Genomic DNA, 16,288 nt, shown 5'->3' on the forward strand with positions numbered 1-16,288 from the left:
AGTGCAGAAGGCCTGGGTTTGATCCCTGGGTTGGGAATGATCCCCTGGAGAAGGAAATGGCAACCCACTCCAGTATTCTTGCCTGGAGAATCCCATGGACAGAAGAGCCTGGTGGGCTGAAGAGTAGGGTGGGGACCTCTGGTGGGGTTGAGAAGAGTCAGATAGGATGGAGCAACTAACACTTTTTCTTTCTTTACTGTGCACCAGAGATGTCACAATACTCCTACACTCTCCGCAAAAAACTCTACACCATACAGATGAGGAAACTGAGGTGCAGGTAAGCTTAAGCAAATTTCTCCAGCTCAAATCATTAGTAATGGACAGAGCCAGGATGCATATTCAGGACCACTAACCCCAGAGCACATGCTCTTAAGACTTTGGCTAATTTGGCTAAACTCAACAGCACCTGTTGTGTGTTTCACTCATCTTGCAGTTGTGTTTTGACCCTTATATCGTTGGTCATCCTTTTACTTCCATCACCATGATGCTGAGTCTTTCAGATTTTCTGCCTGATTTTGTAAGGCATTTAAAGAGTAGAAATTTGACCAAAACGTAAAAACTTAAAACTTACACATGAGAAAAACCCCCAGAAATAAAAAGACAAGTGACGAACCCGAAGAAAAGTGAAATTGATGACAAAAATTTAATGTCTTTACTATAGTGGACCCTTTTACGAATCCAGAAGTAAGAAGGCAAGTCACAGATCAGTTAAATAGTTTTTTTTTTTTTTAAGAGTGACATAGAAGTAATGTGAGCAATTCACACTAGCAGAAATGACAAATTTACCAGGAGTTCTACTTCAGTGGTAATCAAATGAATGAAAATTAAAATGATTTTTCACTTTCTTTATATTCTCCTGTGTTATTTATGTATTTATTTGCAAGCAGTAAGTGTTAGTTTTATCCTTTTTAAAAGAAAGTCATTTCTCTCTTGGGAAAACAAAAGAGTATATGTCACTATGTCACACATTTTGAGAGGCAGTATCAGAACCTGAAGCTTGCTGGAGTCTAAAGGTTGGACTTAACCAGTTTTGGGGCAAAGGGCTATATTTTAAGGAAACCATTTATCATTCACTCAGTGTTGTAAAAAATACCCTCAGTTTTCTGACACCGTGCTTCCTCTGTCAGTCATGTCCCAACTCCGGCATCAGGATCTGACATATCTTGCTCTTCCCCTGCTATTCTCCCCAACCCCGCTTTTTGTCCCAAATATAGTAGAGCCCTACAAATGAGACTTCTTGGGGTAGCAGCAATGTTGCCTTTCCTACCCAGATCCCAATCAGGCTGGGCTCCTTTTTGACCGGATGCACCAACCTCTAACTAAGATAGCCTATTAAAAAGCCATGTTACTTGTTGTTGCAACCGTTCTCCTGGTCAGAAATCTCATCTGTTACCCTTGCCCTTTCTTCTTCAGGTCCTCTCCTGACTTCTCTACTTGCAGCCATGAGTTTAAACTCTCCTACCTATGGGAGTCTTCAGCCCATAATGCTGTCTGTGAAAGTGATGGTTGCTCAGTCATGTCTGACTCTTTGCACCCCCATGGACTATACAGTCCACGGAATTCTCCAGGCTAGAATACTGGAGTGGGTAGCCACTCCCTTCTCCAGGGGATCTTCCCAACCCGGGAATCGAACCCAGGTCTCCCTCATTGCAGGCAGATTATTTACCGGCTGAGCTACCAGGGAATACTGTCTGTAATTTACAGTTTTTTCATTCTTTTTTTATTTGGTTGCACTGGGTCTTAGTGGCATCATGCAGCATCTTTTTCTTGAGGCATATGGGCTCTAAAGTGCATGAGCTCAGTAGTTGCGAGCAGGCTTAGTTGCTCTGTGGCACATGGGATCTTAGTTCCCCAAACAGGGATGGAACCTGTGTCGCCTGCATTGCAAAGAGGATTCTTAATCACCGGACCACCAGGGAAGTCCGCTGAATGTTTACTTCATGCCAGGAAATGACATATATCCTCTATTTCAGTCCTTCCAACCATACTTTGAGTTAAATATAATCACTACTTTACTGATGAAACTAACAAGCGTCACCGATCAGAGCACAGCCAATATTGAAAGATGTGTCTGTTTTTCTCCCAAGCTGGGGTCTTTCTCCTGTCAGCTTTTCTTTTGCCAAGAGGAGCCCCTGACTGTTCTCTGCGGAGGGTTGGATTGCTACCAACAGTTGCTACCTACCAAAGGTGACCTGCTTTCTCTTCTAACAGAGCTCAAGCAAGCCCTTACCAGTTTCCTCACAGCATTAGCTGCACAGATATTTGTATGATTAGACCTGCCCACTCATCTCTTCCTGAATCATTACTTTCAGCACCTGTCAATCAAGTAAGCCCAATCTGGAGACCCTTCTTCCCATCTCCAGGGGCAGGTAGCATCAGGACCCCTTCAAGTTTAAGTGAGAAGATATTTTGTGTTTCTCTTGGTTGAGAGACTGAAGAGACTTGGCCCTACCAGGAATGTATTTGTGCTTTTAAAAGAAGAAAGTATCTATTTAAGTAAATCTCTTATACAAGTGCATTCTCTAGCAGGAAGAAATTCAAATCAAGGGGAGGGGAGCATCTCTGAATCCCTGTTTTACCAACAAGGCAGGTGAGCCTCAGAAAATCTTTGGCTTGGCTGTCAGCCACAAAATATGAAATGAAGCTCTTCCTTCTAATCGCTGACTCCGAACTTCCTTCTCCCTGCCCCCCACCCCAGTGCAAAACTCTTCCTCCCCTGTCTCTGTGCTTGCAGGATAATCATCTCTTCAGAGCGCCCTGGAGAGGGGGCTGGGACAGCGTTCCCTTCGTTCTTCCCCTCCAAAGCTGGACTCCAACCAGGCTCTCAGTGAGTCCTCTCGATGACTAAAAGTGCTGATGAGACTACTCACTCCATTGCAACACTCTGTGTGTCATTATTATTTGATGAGATAAAATGTTCAGCTCTTGCTCACCAGTCTTTCCCAATTTCCCACCTAGGACATGCTCCCTAGGATATACACCCAAGTTCCATAAAGCTTTTTCACTCATACATTTGTTTAGTAAGTGTCAGAGCCGAAAGCATGTCAGGTCCTTGGGAGAAAAAGAAAAGCCCCCTACTCCATAGAACCAGAGGTTTGATTTTATGAAAAGATTTGCTTCCAATTTACTGGACTCTCCTTGACTTCCAAACTTCCAAGGCTTAAAGTGAGCCCACATATTTGCAAGTCTTAGACAGTTGGTCATTGGTCATAAAAAATGGTGCTCCGTGGGTGAATTGGTTCACCTGAAACCCCACCCAGATCCACACACACCGGCTTTGCACACAGCGGCCCAAGGAACAGTCTGCATTGTCCAAGGGCACAAAGCCAAGTCAAGACTGCCACCTTTGGCTCCCTGACACCATCCGACAGAATATTCATCATTTCACTTCCACACTCCATGCCTCCTGCTTCTGGGTACCTCTATTGTTATGATGCCCACGCTCAGCAGGGCCATGCTTACTGCTTCAGCAGCTGTCCTGAGACCCAGCTGCCTGACATTCCAGACACAGGTACGTGGTCTCAAAGTGTACCTTATCCATCTTTGTGTCCTGGTGCCTAGAACAGTCTCTACCACCTAGCAGGAGCTCAGCAAGTATTTGCTGAATGAGGAAGTGAAGGGCCAGAATACTGAAGTAACTCGCATATGATATCTAGCTTCATTGTTGTTGTTCAGTCGCTTACTCATGTCCGACTGTTTGCGACTTTATGGACTGCAGCACGCTAGGCTTCCCTGTCCTTCACCATCTCCAGGAGCTTGCTCAAACTCATGTCCATTGCGTTGGGGCTGCCATCCAACCATCTCATCCTCTGCTGCCCTCTTCTCCTCTTGCCCTCAATCTTTCCTAGCATCAGGGTCTTTTCAATGAGTCAGTTCTTCTCATCAAGTGGCCAAAGTATTGGAGCTTCAGCTTCAGCATCAGACCTTCCAATGAGTATTCAGGGTTGATTTCCTTTAGGATTGACTGGTTTGATCTCCTTGCAGTCAGATGGACTCTCAAGAGTCTTCTCCAACACCACAGTTCGAAAGCATCAATTCTTCAGCACTCAGACTTCTTTATGGTCCAACTCTCACATTCATACATGACTACTGGAAAATCTATAACTTTGACTATATGGACCTTTGTTGGCAAAGTAATGTCTCTGCTTTCAATACACTGTCTAGGTGTGTCATAACTTTTCTCCCAAGGAGCAAGCATCTTTTAATTTCATGCCTGCAGTCACCATCTGAAGTGATTTTGGAGCCCAGGAAAATAAAGTCTGTCACTGTTTCCATTGTTTCCCCATCTATTTACCATGAAGTGATGGGACCAGGTACCATGATCTACATTCAGATGCCATGATCTACATTTTTTGAATGTTGAATTTTAAGCCAGCTTTTTTGCTCTCCTCTTTCACCTTCATCAAAAGGCTCCTTAGCACCTCTTCACCTTCTGCCATAAGGGTGGTGTCATCTGCATATCTGAGATTATTGGTATTTCTCCTGGTAATCTTGATTCCAGCTTGTGCTTCATCCAGCCTGGCATTTTGCAGGATGTACTCTACATAGAAGTTAAATAAGCAGGGTGACAATATATCAAGTTTAGAAGAGAACTAGACAAGAAGCCTGGCTCCCCAAGTCCAGTATCATGCTCATTCATCTCTATCACCTCAGTCTCTATTACAAGAGCCTCCTGCAAAAAAGAAAAAGAAAATGAATGAGAGCAAGGGAAGGAGGAGAGGATATAAAAGAGGAAACATAAGAAATAAAATCTGGGGGTGAATTTATAGATGGCAAAACAGCAAGCCAAGGGCTGACATTTTCTTGGGTCATAGGTAGTCTGCTCCAAGGCAGATACATTGTATTAATGGTTAAATGGTACTGTCGCCCAAATTCTTACATCTGAAACAAGTCTGGAAAAGCATGTGACTGCAGGCATAGGGGAAGTGGCTCAGGATGCATATTTATGAGATTGAAATATGGCTATTTAAAAAATCTGCCTGCAATGCAGGAGACCATGTTGGATCCCTTGGTGGGGAAGATTCCCCTGGAGAAGAAAATGGCAACCTACTCCAGTATTCTTGCCTGGGAAATCCCACAGGCAAAGGAGTCTGGCAGGCTACGGTCCATGGGGTCGAAAAGAGTTGGACATGACTTAGCAACTAAACAACAACAATCACTTACCCCACCTCCAATTATCAAGTTTTGTTTTTGTTTTAAATAAGATAAAAAGACTTATTTCTCCTAGTAAAAGATAAATAAGGGGACTTAAAAGATAAATAAGGGGACTTCCTTGGTGGTCCAGTGGTTGAGAATCTGCATTCCAACGCAGGAGATGTGAGTTCAATCTCTGATCAGGGAACTAAGATCCCATATGCCGTGGGGCAACTGAGCCCACAGTCTCACTCAGGCAACTAAGCCCGAGTGCCATAGAGCCCATGCTTTGCAACAAGAGAAGTCTGTATGCTACAAAGGCCCAGCACAGCCATTAAAGATAAATAAAATATTTTCCTAATTATCCCAGCCAAGTAGATGTCCCCTAAGAATTTGGAATTGTTTTGGCTGCTGTTACTTTAAATAGCTTAATTGACCCAAGCATATTCAATATCATTTATTTTGATTTAATTAGTATGGATCAATTAAGAGAAATTCCAGTAAGAAAATGTTTTTCAGATTATGACTTAGATGTGCATTTTTTTTTCCACAAGGTATTGATTGATGAAGATTAGGGAAGAAAAGTATCCTAAGAGGAGACTTCTTTGCATTAGCTGTATGTATGTTAAGACTAAAGGCCTGAGGCAGAGGCCTGGAGTAATGAGAAAAGGATGACAAGGCAAATTTAGGCATGCTGTCAAAGAGCCCAATTAAGTGGTTCTGGAAATTATCATTAATTCTTTTACCTAATTGGGAAAAATTTATACAGAAAGCTATAAAGAGATCAATATTTCCTGTCATTGGAAAATAACTGCAGCTAAGGTTTTAGTACATAATTATGCAAAGCTAGCTTTTGGTGCATTCTTAAGTAATCTCAAATTATTAAAAAATATAAAGAGGTAACAAGGGACCTGGGGAAGGATGGCTAGGGAGTAGAAGTAGGAGAGAAATTTTTCATTGTGTAAACACTATTATGCATCCTTTAAAGCTTGTCTTTTTTTAATGTATTTCCTATCAAAAATAAATCAATTTTAAATTTAAAATCAATATTTTAAAAATATTTTTAATATAAATTTATTTATTTTAATTGGAAGTTAATTACTTTACAATATTGTACTGGTTTTGCCATACATCAGCATGAATCTGCCACAGGTATACACACGTTCCCCATCCTGAACCCCCCTCCCTCCTCCCTCCCCGTACCATCCCTCTGGGTCATCCCAGTGCACCAGCCCCGAGCATCCTGTATCCTGCCTTGAACCTGGACTGGTGATTCATTTCTTATATGATATTATACATGTTTCAATGCCATTCTCCCAAATCATCCCACCCTCTCCCTCTCCCACAGAGTCCAAAGTGCTGTTCTATACATCTGTGTCTCTTTTGCTGTCTCACATACAGGATTATTGTTACCATCTTTCTAAATTCCATACATAAGCATTAGTATACTGTATTGCTGCTTTTCTTTCTGGCTTACTTCACTCTGTATAATAGGCTCCAGTTTCATCCACCTCATTAGAACTGACTCAAATGTATTCTTTTTAATGGCTGAGTAATACTCCATTGTGTATATGTACCACAGCTTTCTTATCCATTCATCTGCTGATGGACATCTAGGTTGCTTCCATGTCCTGGCTATTATAAACAGTGCTGTGATGAACATTGGGGTACACGTGTCTCTTTCAATTCTGGTTTCCTCGGTGTGTATGCCCAGCAGTGGGATTGCTGGGTCATAAGGCAGTTCTATTTCCAGTTTTTTAAGGAATCTCCACACTGTTCTCCATAGTGGCTGTACTAGTTTGGATTCCCACCAACAGTGTAAGAGGGTTCCCTTTTCTCCACACCTTCTCCAGCATTTATTGCTTATAGACTTTTGGATCGCAGCCATTCTGACTGAATGGTGTGAAATGGTACCTCATTGTGGTTTTGATTTGCATTTCTCTGATAATGAGTGATGTTGAGCATCTTTTCATGTGTTTGTTAGCCATCTGTATGTCTTCTTTGGAGAAATGTCTATTTAGTTCTTTGGCCCATCTTTTGATTGGGTCGTTTATTTTTCTGGAGTTGAGCTGCAGGAGTTGCTTGTATATTTTTGAGATTAGTTGTTTGTCAGTTGCTTCATTTACTATTATTTTCTCCCATTCTGAAGGCTGTCTTTTCACCTTGCTTATATTTTCCTTTGTTGTGCAGAAGCTTTTAATTTTAATTAGATCCCATTTGTTTATTTTTGCTTTTATTTCCAGAATTCTGGGAGGTGGGTCATCGAGGATCCTGCTGTGATGTATGTCGGAAAGTGTTTTGCCTATGTTCTCCTCTAGGAGTTTTATAGTTTCTGGTCTTACATTTAGACCTTTAATCCATTTTGAGTTTATTTTTGTGTATGGTATTAGAAAGTGTTCTAGTTTCATTCTTTTACAAGTGGTTGACCAGTTGTCCTAGCACTACTTGTTAAAGAGGTTGTCTTTAATCCATTGTATATTCTTGCCTCCTTTGTCAAAGATAAGGTGTCCATAGGTGCATGGATTTATCTCTGGGATTTCTATTTTGTTCCATTGATCTATATTTCTGTCTTTGTGCCAGTACCATACTGTCTTGATGACTGTGACTTTGTAGTAGAGCCTGAATTCAGGCAGGTTGATTCCTCCAGTTCCATTCTTCTTTCTCAAGATTGCTTTGGCTATTCAAGGTTTTTTGTATTTCCATACAAATTGTAAAATTATTTGTTCTAGCACTGTGAAAAATACCGTTGGTGGCTTTATTGGGATAAAAAATAGGAACAGAGTAGTTTTAGATTCACCGTAGAATAGGGTTTTTTTCCACAGTAATTACAATAATAAATGTGTTTTTGTAACCATAAATGTATCCGGTTATTGCCAGCTTAAAAAAAAAAGGGGGAGAATCAAAAAGTACAAAAACAAACAGACTTTTCCTTCCTTGCCATTACTTCATATGTTCAGTACCCTCTGTTTCCCTATCACTGCTGCTATGCCGTTCTGCTTACAGCCCAGTCTATAGAAGCTAGGTTATATACGGCTTCTTTCATTTCATTTCTATTCTGATGATGCTAATTCCCAATCAGTTCTAGTTATCACTGAGACTTGCTCATATCAATTATGTTTCATTATGAGCTAACTGCTTTATCTAACTCTTGTTATGAATGCTCTGACTATAGGAGAACTCATTTTCCATATTATTTCTTCAAGCTTTTTTCAAGTATGTGTACACACATTTTACATAGAAGTTTTGTTTTGTTTTTACCAGAAAAAAATGAGATCATAAGAAACACAGTATTTTAGACATTTTGGTGGGGGAGTTGGGGGGCAGGGTGCTTCCCTGGTGGCTCAGGCGGTAAAGAATCTGCCTGCAGTGTGGGAGACCTGGGCTCAATCCCTGGGTCCAGAAGATCCCCTGGAGAAGGGGATGGCTATCCACTCCAGTAGGTTTGCCTGGAAAATTCCACAGATAAAGGAGCCTGGATCCATGGGGCTGCAAAGACTCAGACATGACTGAGCAACTAACACTTTCAGACAATTTTTAAACTGAGTGATACATTCTAAACTCTTTCATACTAAGCAACATAGGTCTTCCTTATCATTTTAATTCATCACATTCTACTTTATCTACAATAAAATTTTGATGAAACCCTTAGATATATATGGTCTTTGAACAAATGAATACTTCAGGAATTTGCTTTTCTTTATTAAAAAGGCCATGCTAGTCTTTTCAGTATCTTTACAATGTTAGCATATAAACTATTAAAATGAGTGTGATTATGTTATCATTTGCAAACAGACACAAAGATCAGTGAAGGCTGAGATTTCTATAGGCCAAAGCAACCCTGGGAGGTATTGCCTTTGCTGAGGCTATAACAAACCCAGAAGTAACTGAAGGCCACACAAGGTTTCAGATCCACCCACTGAAGGGAGAATTTGTGTATAAATTGGCATTCTCAGATCTGCTAGAAATCAAATCATTTCCTTGGATGGGGATTTCATTCTATTCTATTAAAGCTGTTTGTGTGTGTGTGTGCGTGGTTTGTTTTTTGTTTGTTTGTTTGTTTGTTTGTTTTTAGTAAAGAGCAAGGCAGAGTATTAAGGAAGAGGGATGCAAACTAAACAGAGTCACTGTAATTGTTCAGGACACTAGCAGTCCAGTAGGGAAATATATAGACATAAGACACACTCAAATAAGTATGATGCAAAGAAGACTTCTAAGTAAGACAAAATAAAAGTGTTCTAAGAAACATAGCATATTACAAAGCAGAAACATTACTTTGTTGACCAGGGTCTGTCTAGTCAAAGCTATGGTTTTTCCAGTAGTCATGTATGGATGTTAGAGTTGGACCATAAACAAAGCTGAGCACCAAAGAACTGATTCTTTTGAACTGTGGTGCTGGAGAAGACTCTTGAGAGTCCCTTGGACTGCAAGGAGATCAAACAAGTCAATCCTAAAGGAAATCAGTTCTGAATATTCATTGGAAGGATTGATGCTGAAGCTGAAACTCCAATACTTTGGCCACCTGATGTGAAGATCTGACTCATTGGAAAAGACCCTGATGCTGGGAAAGATTGAAGGCAGGAGGAGTAGGGGACCACAGAGGATGAGATAGTTGGATGGCATTACTGACTCAATGGACATGAGTTTGAGCAAGTTCTGGGAGTTGGTGATGGACAGGGAAGCCTGGCCTGCTGCAGTGCATAGGGTCACAAAGTGTCAGACAGGACTGAGCGACTGAACTGAACTGAAGAGACATAGAAGAGCAGGTTAAATTGGGCTGGGAAAGGTGGCATTGGAGTTGCTTTTGTATGAGTCAGCGGGTGGGACTGACATATACACACTATTGATATTATGTGTAAAACACATAACCAACAAGAACCTTCTATATAGCAAAGGGAACTCTACTCAGTGCTCTGTGGCAACCTAAATGGGAAGGAAATCCAAAATAAAGGGGCTATATGTATGTGGATAGCTGATTCATTTTTCTATACAGTAGAAACTAACACATCAGTGCAATTATACTCCAATAAAAATTTTAAAAAAGCTGATGAGTTTGCAGGAGAAGAGAGAAGACAAGAGTTGTTGACATAGGCTTGATTCAAGCTGCTCCAAGCTGTAGAGCCCCCCTCATGTTCTCACTCTGCCCTTTTCAATTCTCTCTTCTTGCTACGTTTCTGGGTACCCCTCAAGGATCTTCAGACTTTATAAACCAGCCATGCAGAGCCTGGCATTTCAATAAGAAGCAAAACGCTGAGTAATAACATGAAGTCAATCCATTGCTTGCCAAGAGCTGGGAGGCCTGGACGATTTCCCAATCTTAAAGAGATAGAAGGATGCTAAAGACAGCCTCCCGCAGGAAAACCTGGGTGGATTTACCAACACAGTAAATGTTATGCAATTTGGGTAGGTACACATCCCTGAGATCACTACGGGTCACTCTCAGATCAGATGGGCAAACTGAAGCTTTCAATTACTTTGTCTTTTTTTCCCATGACAGACTAACATCTCATGAATGGCTTACTTTTGTGAAGAATCTGTCATGCACTGCAGAACAGATATTGTTCAGTCAGTTCTGGGTCAAAGAGAAAAAGTTGAAGAAATTAAACAGGAAATGACTCGGCTACAAAGAATTCAAAAGTATAAGTGAATGAAACAAGTCAGGCACAAATGATGAGTCCTAGGTGTCCTAGTAACACCAGGAAAAACGCCGGAGTAGACTCTTAAGAGTCACTTCAACAGCAAGGAGGTCAAACCAGTCAATCCTAAAGGAAATCAACTCTGAACACTCATTGGAAATACTGATGCTGAAGCTCCAATACTTTGGCCCCTTGTTATGAACAGCCAACTCATTGGAAAAGACCCTGATGCTGGGAAAGATTGAGGGCAGGAGGAGAAGTGGGTGACAGAGAATGAGATGGATGGTATCATTGATTCAGTGGACGTGAACTTGAGCAAACTCCAGGAGCTGGTGAGGGACTGGGAAGCCTGGTATGCTGCAGTCCATGGGGTCGCAAAGAGTTGGATAGGACTTGGCAACCGAACAACAACAAGTAACAACAGAGCCCACCGCCAGCTCAAATGGGTGGAATCCAGGCTGATGAAATGTTTCAGAACTCCAAGGAGGTCACTCCTGAATTCATCACACACATGTCGCAGGTTTTCCACCAGCTCAACTCTTATTCAACATCCTGAGGCCTTTTGTCCAATCTCGCATGTCTGACCAATTACATGTTCTAGGAACACATATAGGGGTGACTTCAGAGTCTATAACTGAAATGAACAAAGTAATCAGAAGTCAGACAGAGCAACCCAAGCAAGACTGGGGCCAACTCAGGAATTTCTTAATCTTCCCTTACAATTTTCAATCAAAAATACAAAACATGAATATAAAAATAATATCTACTCTTGATGGAAACTTTGGAAAAACAGAAATGTAAAATATAGGAAAAAATACAAGTTCACCACTGACATATATTGGGTGTATTTTCGTTCTCTGTTCCCTGCTCACCTGAATATATATAATTGAGATCATATTAAATATACATAATTTTAAGTTAATTTTAGCTAACTCTATACTATAGTCAGTTCCCATGTTATTAAGCATTGAATTTAATGGCTGTATAATACTCCATCCTACAGGTAAATGACAATCTATTTAAACATTCCTCTTATTGGAGCACTTAGATTGTTTCCAGTTATCTTTTCATTTGTTTTTGTGGGAGTTTTGCTTTTGGTTTCTTTTCCTTTTTTTTTTCTGAAGTAATGCTGTGATGAATATTTGTACATGTATTTTACTACAATTAAATTTATTTTCTAAGGATTTGAGCCAAGTAGAATTATTGAAGCAAATAGTACTCTCAATTTTTTTTCAAGGTATAAACAACCAAACCATGCTGTATGAGCAAATTTATTACAGTGTCTGAACATGCAACCAAGGTCTTTGAATCACTGTGGATGAGTCAGGTTGTCCAAAGCCACACTCAGTAGCATTATTTTGGGCATTTCACCTGCAGTCCCTTGAACTTCCTCACACCCTGCCCCCAGCCCCAATCTAACCAGTGCTGTCTCTGATCTTTTTCAGTTGAAGAGTTTGAAAACTGTTGAACTCAATGGTTCCTTCTTCTTCCCAGGCATTTTACTTCCAAATGATTTGAAGGATCAGGTTCTCTGAGTTGTGAGACTAAATTCTCTATTCACCTATTTTACCCATCTGCCTATCTCTACACACACATATATATGTATATGTCTTCTCTTCTGTAAATATCATATACAGGTTGTCAACACCCAAGCTTACCTCTCCAGCCCAAATTTTTCCCCTGTCGAGTTGCCAACATGGCATCTCTATTCAGATGTCTAATAATTATCTCAAACTTAGTATGTCTAATATCAAATTGCTGAACTTTCCCAAACCAGTTCTTGCTGTAGTCTTCTGTATGTAAGTTAGTGGCAAAACCACCTTTCTCTTTTTCATGCTAAAAACCTTGCAGTTCATCTTCATGCCTCTTTGACTCTCACACCCCACATCCAATTCATCAGCAAATATCAATATCATTTCTCACGGACGTATTGCAATAATCTCTTTGCTGGTTTCACTGCTTTTCAGCCTCTCAATACAAGAGTCCGAATGGTCCTATTAAAACAAATCATGTGACCTCTATGCGCAACTCCACTAAAGACTTTCATTTCACTTAGAGTGAAAAACAACGTCCTTATAATGGCTAGACACGATCTTCCCCTCCCTCCTTTCATAGCCATTTCACTGTATGTTTTACTCTCCTCTCTTCTATTGTCTTTGCTGTAGTCGCAGTGGCCTTCTTGCTCGTCTAAGAACAGGTACTTTCCTTCTTCTGGGTTTAAACCCATGCCTTTCGTGCTCCTCTCAGATTTCTGTACCGCTTACTCCCTACTTCCTTCAAGATTTTATTGGTTTATCTTCTTATTCGACCTTTCCTAATCGTTAAATGTTAAATACGAAACTCCTGTTCCAGCACTTCAGATCTCCTTTTCTACCTTATTTATCTCCACACTTACCACTCACCAATAGGCTGTATTCATTTGGTTTATTGCCTGTCTCCCCACCAAAGGCAAGCTCAGTCCTTTGCAATAGAAGATGAGTCAGGACAGTGGAGCACTGGTCCTGAGGCCTGGCCATGCACCTGGGATGAGGACAGAGGGGGACCACCCTCCCACCCTCCACCATGAGGCACAGATGATCCCAGAAAGTCACACACCCAGCCCAGCCCCAGGGTGGCTTCACAAGCTGTCTGTTTCAATGAAAGCTAGCTAGGACAATCGTTCATTCTGGTTTGTCCTGTTGGTCAGGGCAATTATTTTTAGCGCTCCCTATTATTCTCAGAAGTGTCCCCAGTTCAGTTCAGTTCAGTTGCTCAGTTGTGTCCAACTCTTTGAGACCCCATAGGCTGCAGAACGCCAGGCTTTCCTGTCCATCACCAACTCCCGGAGCTTGCTCAAACTCATGTCCCCATTGGTTGATAAATTACATAGTCACTGCATCAGGTCTCCATGGCATGTTTATTACTATATCTTTAGTGCCTCAGTTACTGCCTGGCAAATAGTTTGAAGCACCTAACATACTTGCTGAGTAAAGTAAAAGCAAACTATGAAAAAGTATTGGTAAGGACTTCTGGGTCTTGATCATGAGCAAGCAATAGGCACCAAAATGCCCCCATTCGATATTTCTGATTCCTATTACAGAATCAGGGCCAAAAGTACACACAATCAGAATTATTGCAGGTCAAGTAAACCGGGCTTAATATCTTCTAGTTAATTCTTAGATTTCTTTGTGGATGTCACACATGACAGGAATTTTTAAAACTTCTGTACACTAAAGCAAATTATAACGTTTTGAAAAAAATTTTGGGGGGTTTCTCAGCATTTCTACTTGATCAGAGAATGTGGCGAGGGTTTCTGAAAATTAAACCAGTATAAAAGGAGGAAGGACTGAAAATAACATGGAATTGAGTGGCTTCTAAATTGCTAAGCATCTTACAATATAGTCAAAGAATAGTAGTCCAATTATAATAACTATATTACAATTGAGGTTAAGAGAATAACTTCTTCAAACCCACACAGGTAGTCAATGGAATACTTAGAATTCTTCTCACTAGCTCCCCAGTATAGAGCTCAGAATCTGTCGCTAATATTTCAACTGATTAAATGACTTAGGAGAAATCATTTAATATTTCTGCCTTGGTTATTTGCAAAACAACATACATTCAATTTAGACACATACCTTAGAGTAAATCAGAGTGATGACCTCAGTCTTTCTGGCTCTTATTCATTTCTCAGTCCTTTCAGCAAAAAAGAAAATGTTCCAAATGATCAAGTCCTTGTGGCTCTTGTGTTTCTCATTCAAATCTTTAAACCTTCAAGTTAAACCACCACCACCACCACAACACAAAGCCTCCTGGAACATTTTCCCAAGTGGAACAAAGAGTCTAGCTGGGTGAGGGCGTCAGGCAAAGCTAGAAATGGAACTCCTTGCTGGCTATCCGTGTGAAGGACTTTGTTTAAGGGAGCCCCATGTTGCCAGCGCAGTCGTTTGTCGAGGACAATAGCTGCTGGCACAGCATTAATATGTGAAGATTGGGAGAACTGCCAGTGAAAGCAAACTCTTTTGTGGTGTGTGCTATGTTGTTTTGGGGCATCAGCCGAAGTTCACCACTGATGGCCATCTGAACACTGCCTTTCACTGACCATCCACCAAACGGGCAACTCAGCAAACTGGAGGATGAATTTCTAGGGAGAGGCCACATAGCATAACGGGGGGGGGAGGGGAAGAGATTAGAGGTGAGGAAATCTTAATATTAATTCCAGTATTGTGACAGATACCTCCTGTAACTGACCTGGGCCCCATTTTCCTTTTCACTTACTCATCCAGTCACCCGTCCAGACATCCAACCGGCGTTTATCAGATGCCAGCTTGTTTTTAAGGGATTGGGTCAGATGATGTGAGCATTTCATGTTGCTGCTGTCTGTGTATGAGGGATAATAGTAGTCTCAGCTACCTCAACGTGATGTAATGAAGAGGAAAATCCAGTTGTTGCTTTAATAGAAATGGAAATAATTATGTTTGTTTTGCTTACTCCGTGGATTTACTTTGAGAGTCACTTAAGATAATTATGGGAGTATACTTTATGAACTGAAAGCATAGAAATGTGTAGGAAAATAGGTACTTTGAGTAAGATGAAATTTATACCATTGTTGAATATTAGTGAGAGAGAGAAAGTGACTCTAGAAACTAATGAGATATAGTGCCATTTTTCTTATTTTTGTGAAAACAAGACTTCTGAAACTAAACATAGAAGTTACTTTAAATAACTGTCTTTATAGTTCTTCTAAGAAAATACACAATACTAACCAAGCCTGTGGTTCAAACTATACTCTGGTATTATACTGACTACCAGTGGTTTTAGGTGTTCAGCCTCCACAATTCAATGTTAGAACCGGGTATGTGTGTGTGTGCTTAGTCACTCAGTCATTTCTGACTCTTTTGCAACCCCGTGGACTGTAGCCCGCCAGGCTCGTCTGTCCAAGGGATTTTCCAGGCAGGAATACTGGAGTGGGTTGCCACTTCTTCCTCCAGGGAATCTTCCTGACCCAGGGATTGAACTCATGCCTCAAGGGTCTCCTGCATTAGCAGGTGGATTCTTTACCACTGAGTCACCTGCGGAGCAGAACTGGGAGCAGGAATTTTTTCTTGCTAATGTATCAGTTAGGGTTAGGTTTAGCTGCACATTAAAAAAACAACAAGAAAACCAGTTCCTAAAGCAATAACCAAGGTAGAAATATTAAATGGTTTCTCCTAAGTCATCTAATTAGTTGAAATATTAGGAACAGATTCTAAATTCTATATAGGGGAGCTAGTGAGAAGAAATTCTAAGTATCCCACTTACTACCTATGTGGGTTTGAAGTAGTTATTCTCTTAACCTCAATTTTAATCTAGTTATAATTGGAATACTATTCCAATTCCTAAACTAACTTTCCCTATTATCTTAGCATGTCTTTTATTATTAAGGCCATCTCAGGGCTGTAAAAGTTTTAATGATCACATCTGCATTGCAGGATAAAAGAAGGAAAAGCAGAAAGGACCCCCTCCCTGCAGAGCAGCCTTTCTGGACTTCACAGCTAGTAATA

At 40.8% G+C, this 16,288-nt stretch overlaps 1 long non-coding RNA gene across 1 annotated transcript; it reads right to left on the reverse strand.

Annotated features, from left to right (window-relative positions):
• Positions 1-624: 624 nt before the first annotated feature.
• LOC132660013 (uncharacterized) lies at positions 625-14,697 on the reverse strand. Its single transcript, XR_009601158.1, has 2 exons — positions 14,384-14,697; positions 625-4,672 (listed from the first exon to the last, which is right to left on the reverse strand). It is a non-coding gene; the product is annotated as an uncharacterized LOC132660013 (long non-coding RNA).
• Positions 14,698-16,288: the final 1,591 nt, after the last annotated feature.

The sequence above is a fragment of the Ovis aries genome, chromosome 6 (assembly GCF_016772045.2).
Source record: "Ovis aries strain OAR_USU_Benz2616 breed Rambouillet chromosome 6, ARS-UI_Ramb_v3.0, whole genome shotgun sequence".
NCBI classification, from domain to species: Eukaryota; Metazoa; Chordata; class Mammalia; order Artiodactyla; family Bovidae; genus Ovis; species Ovis aries.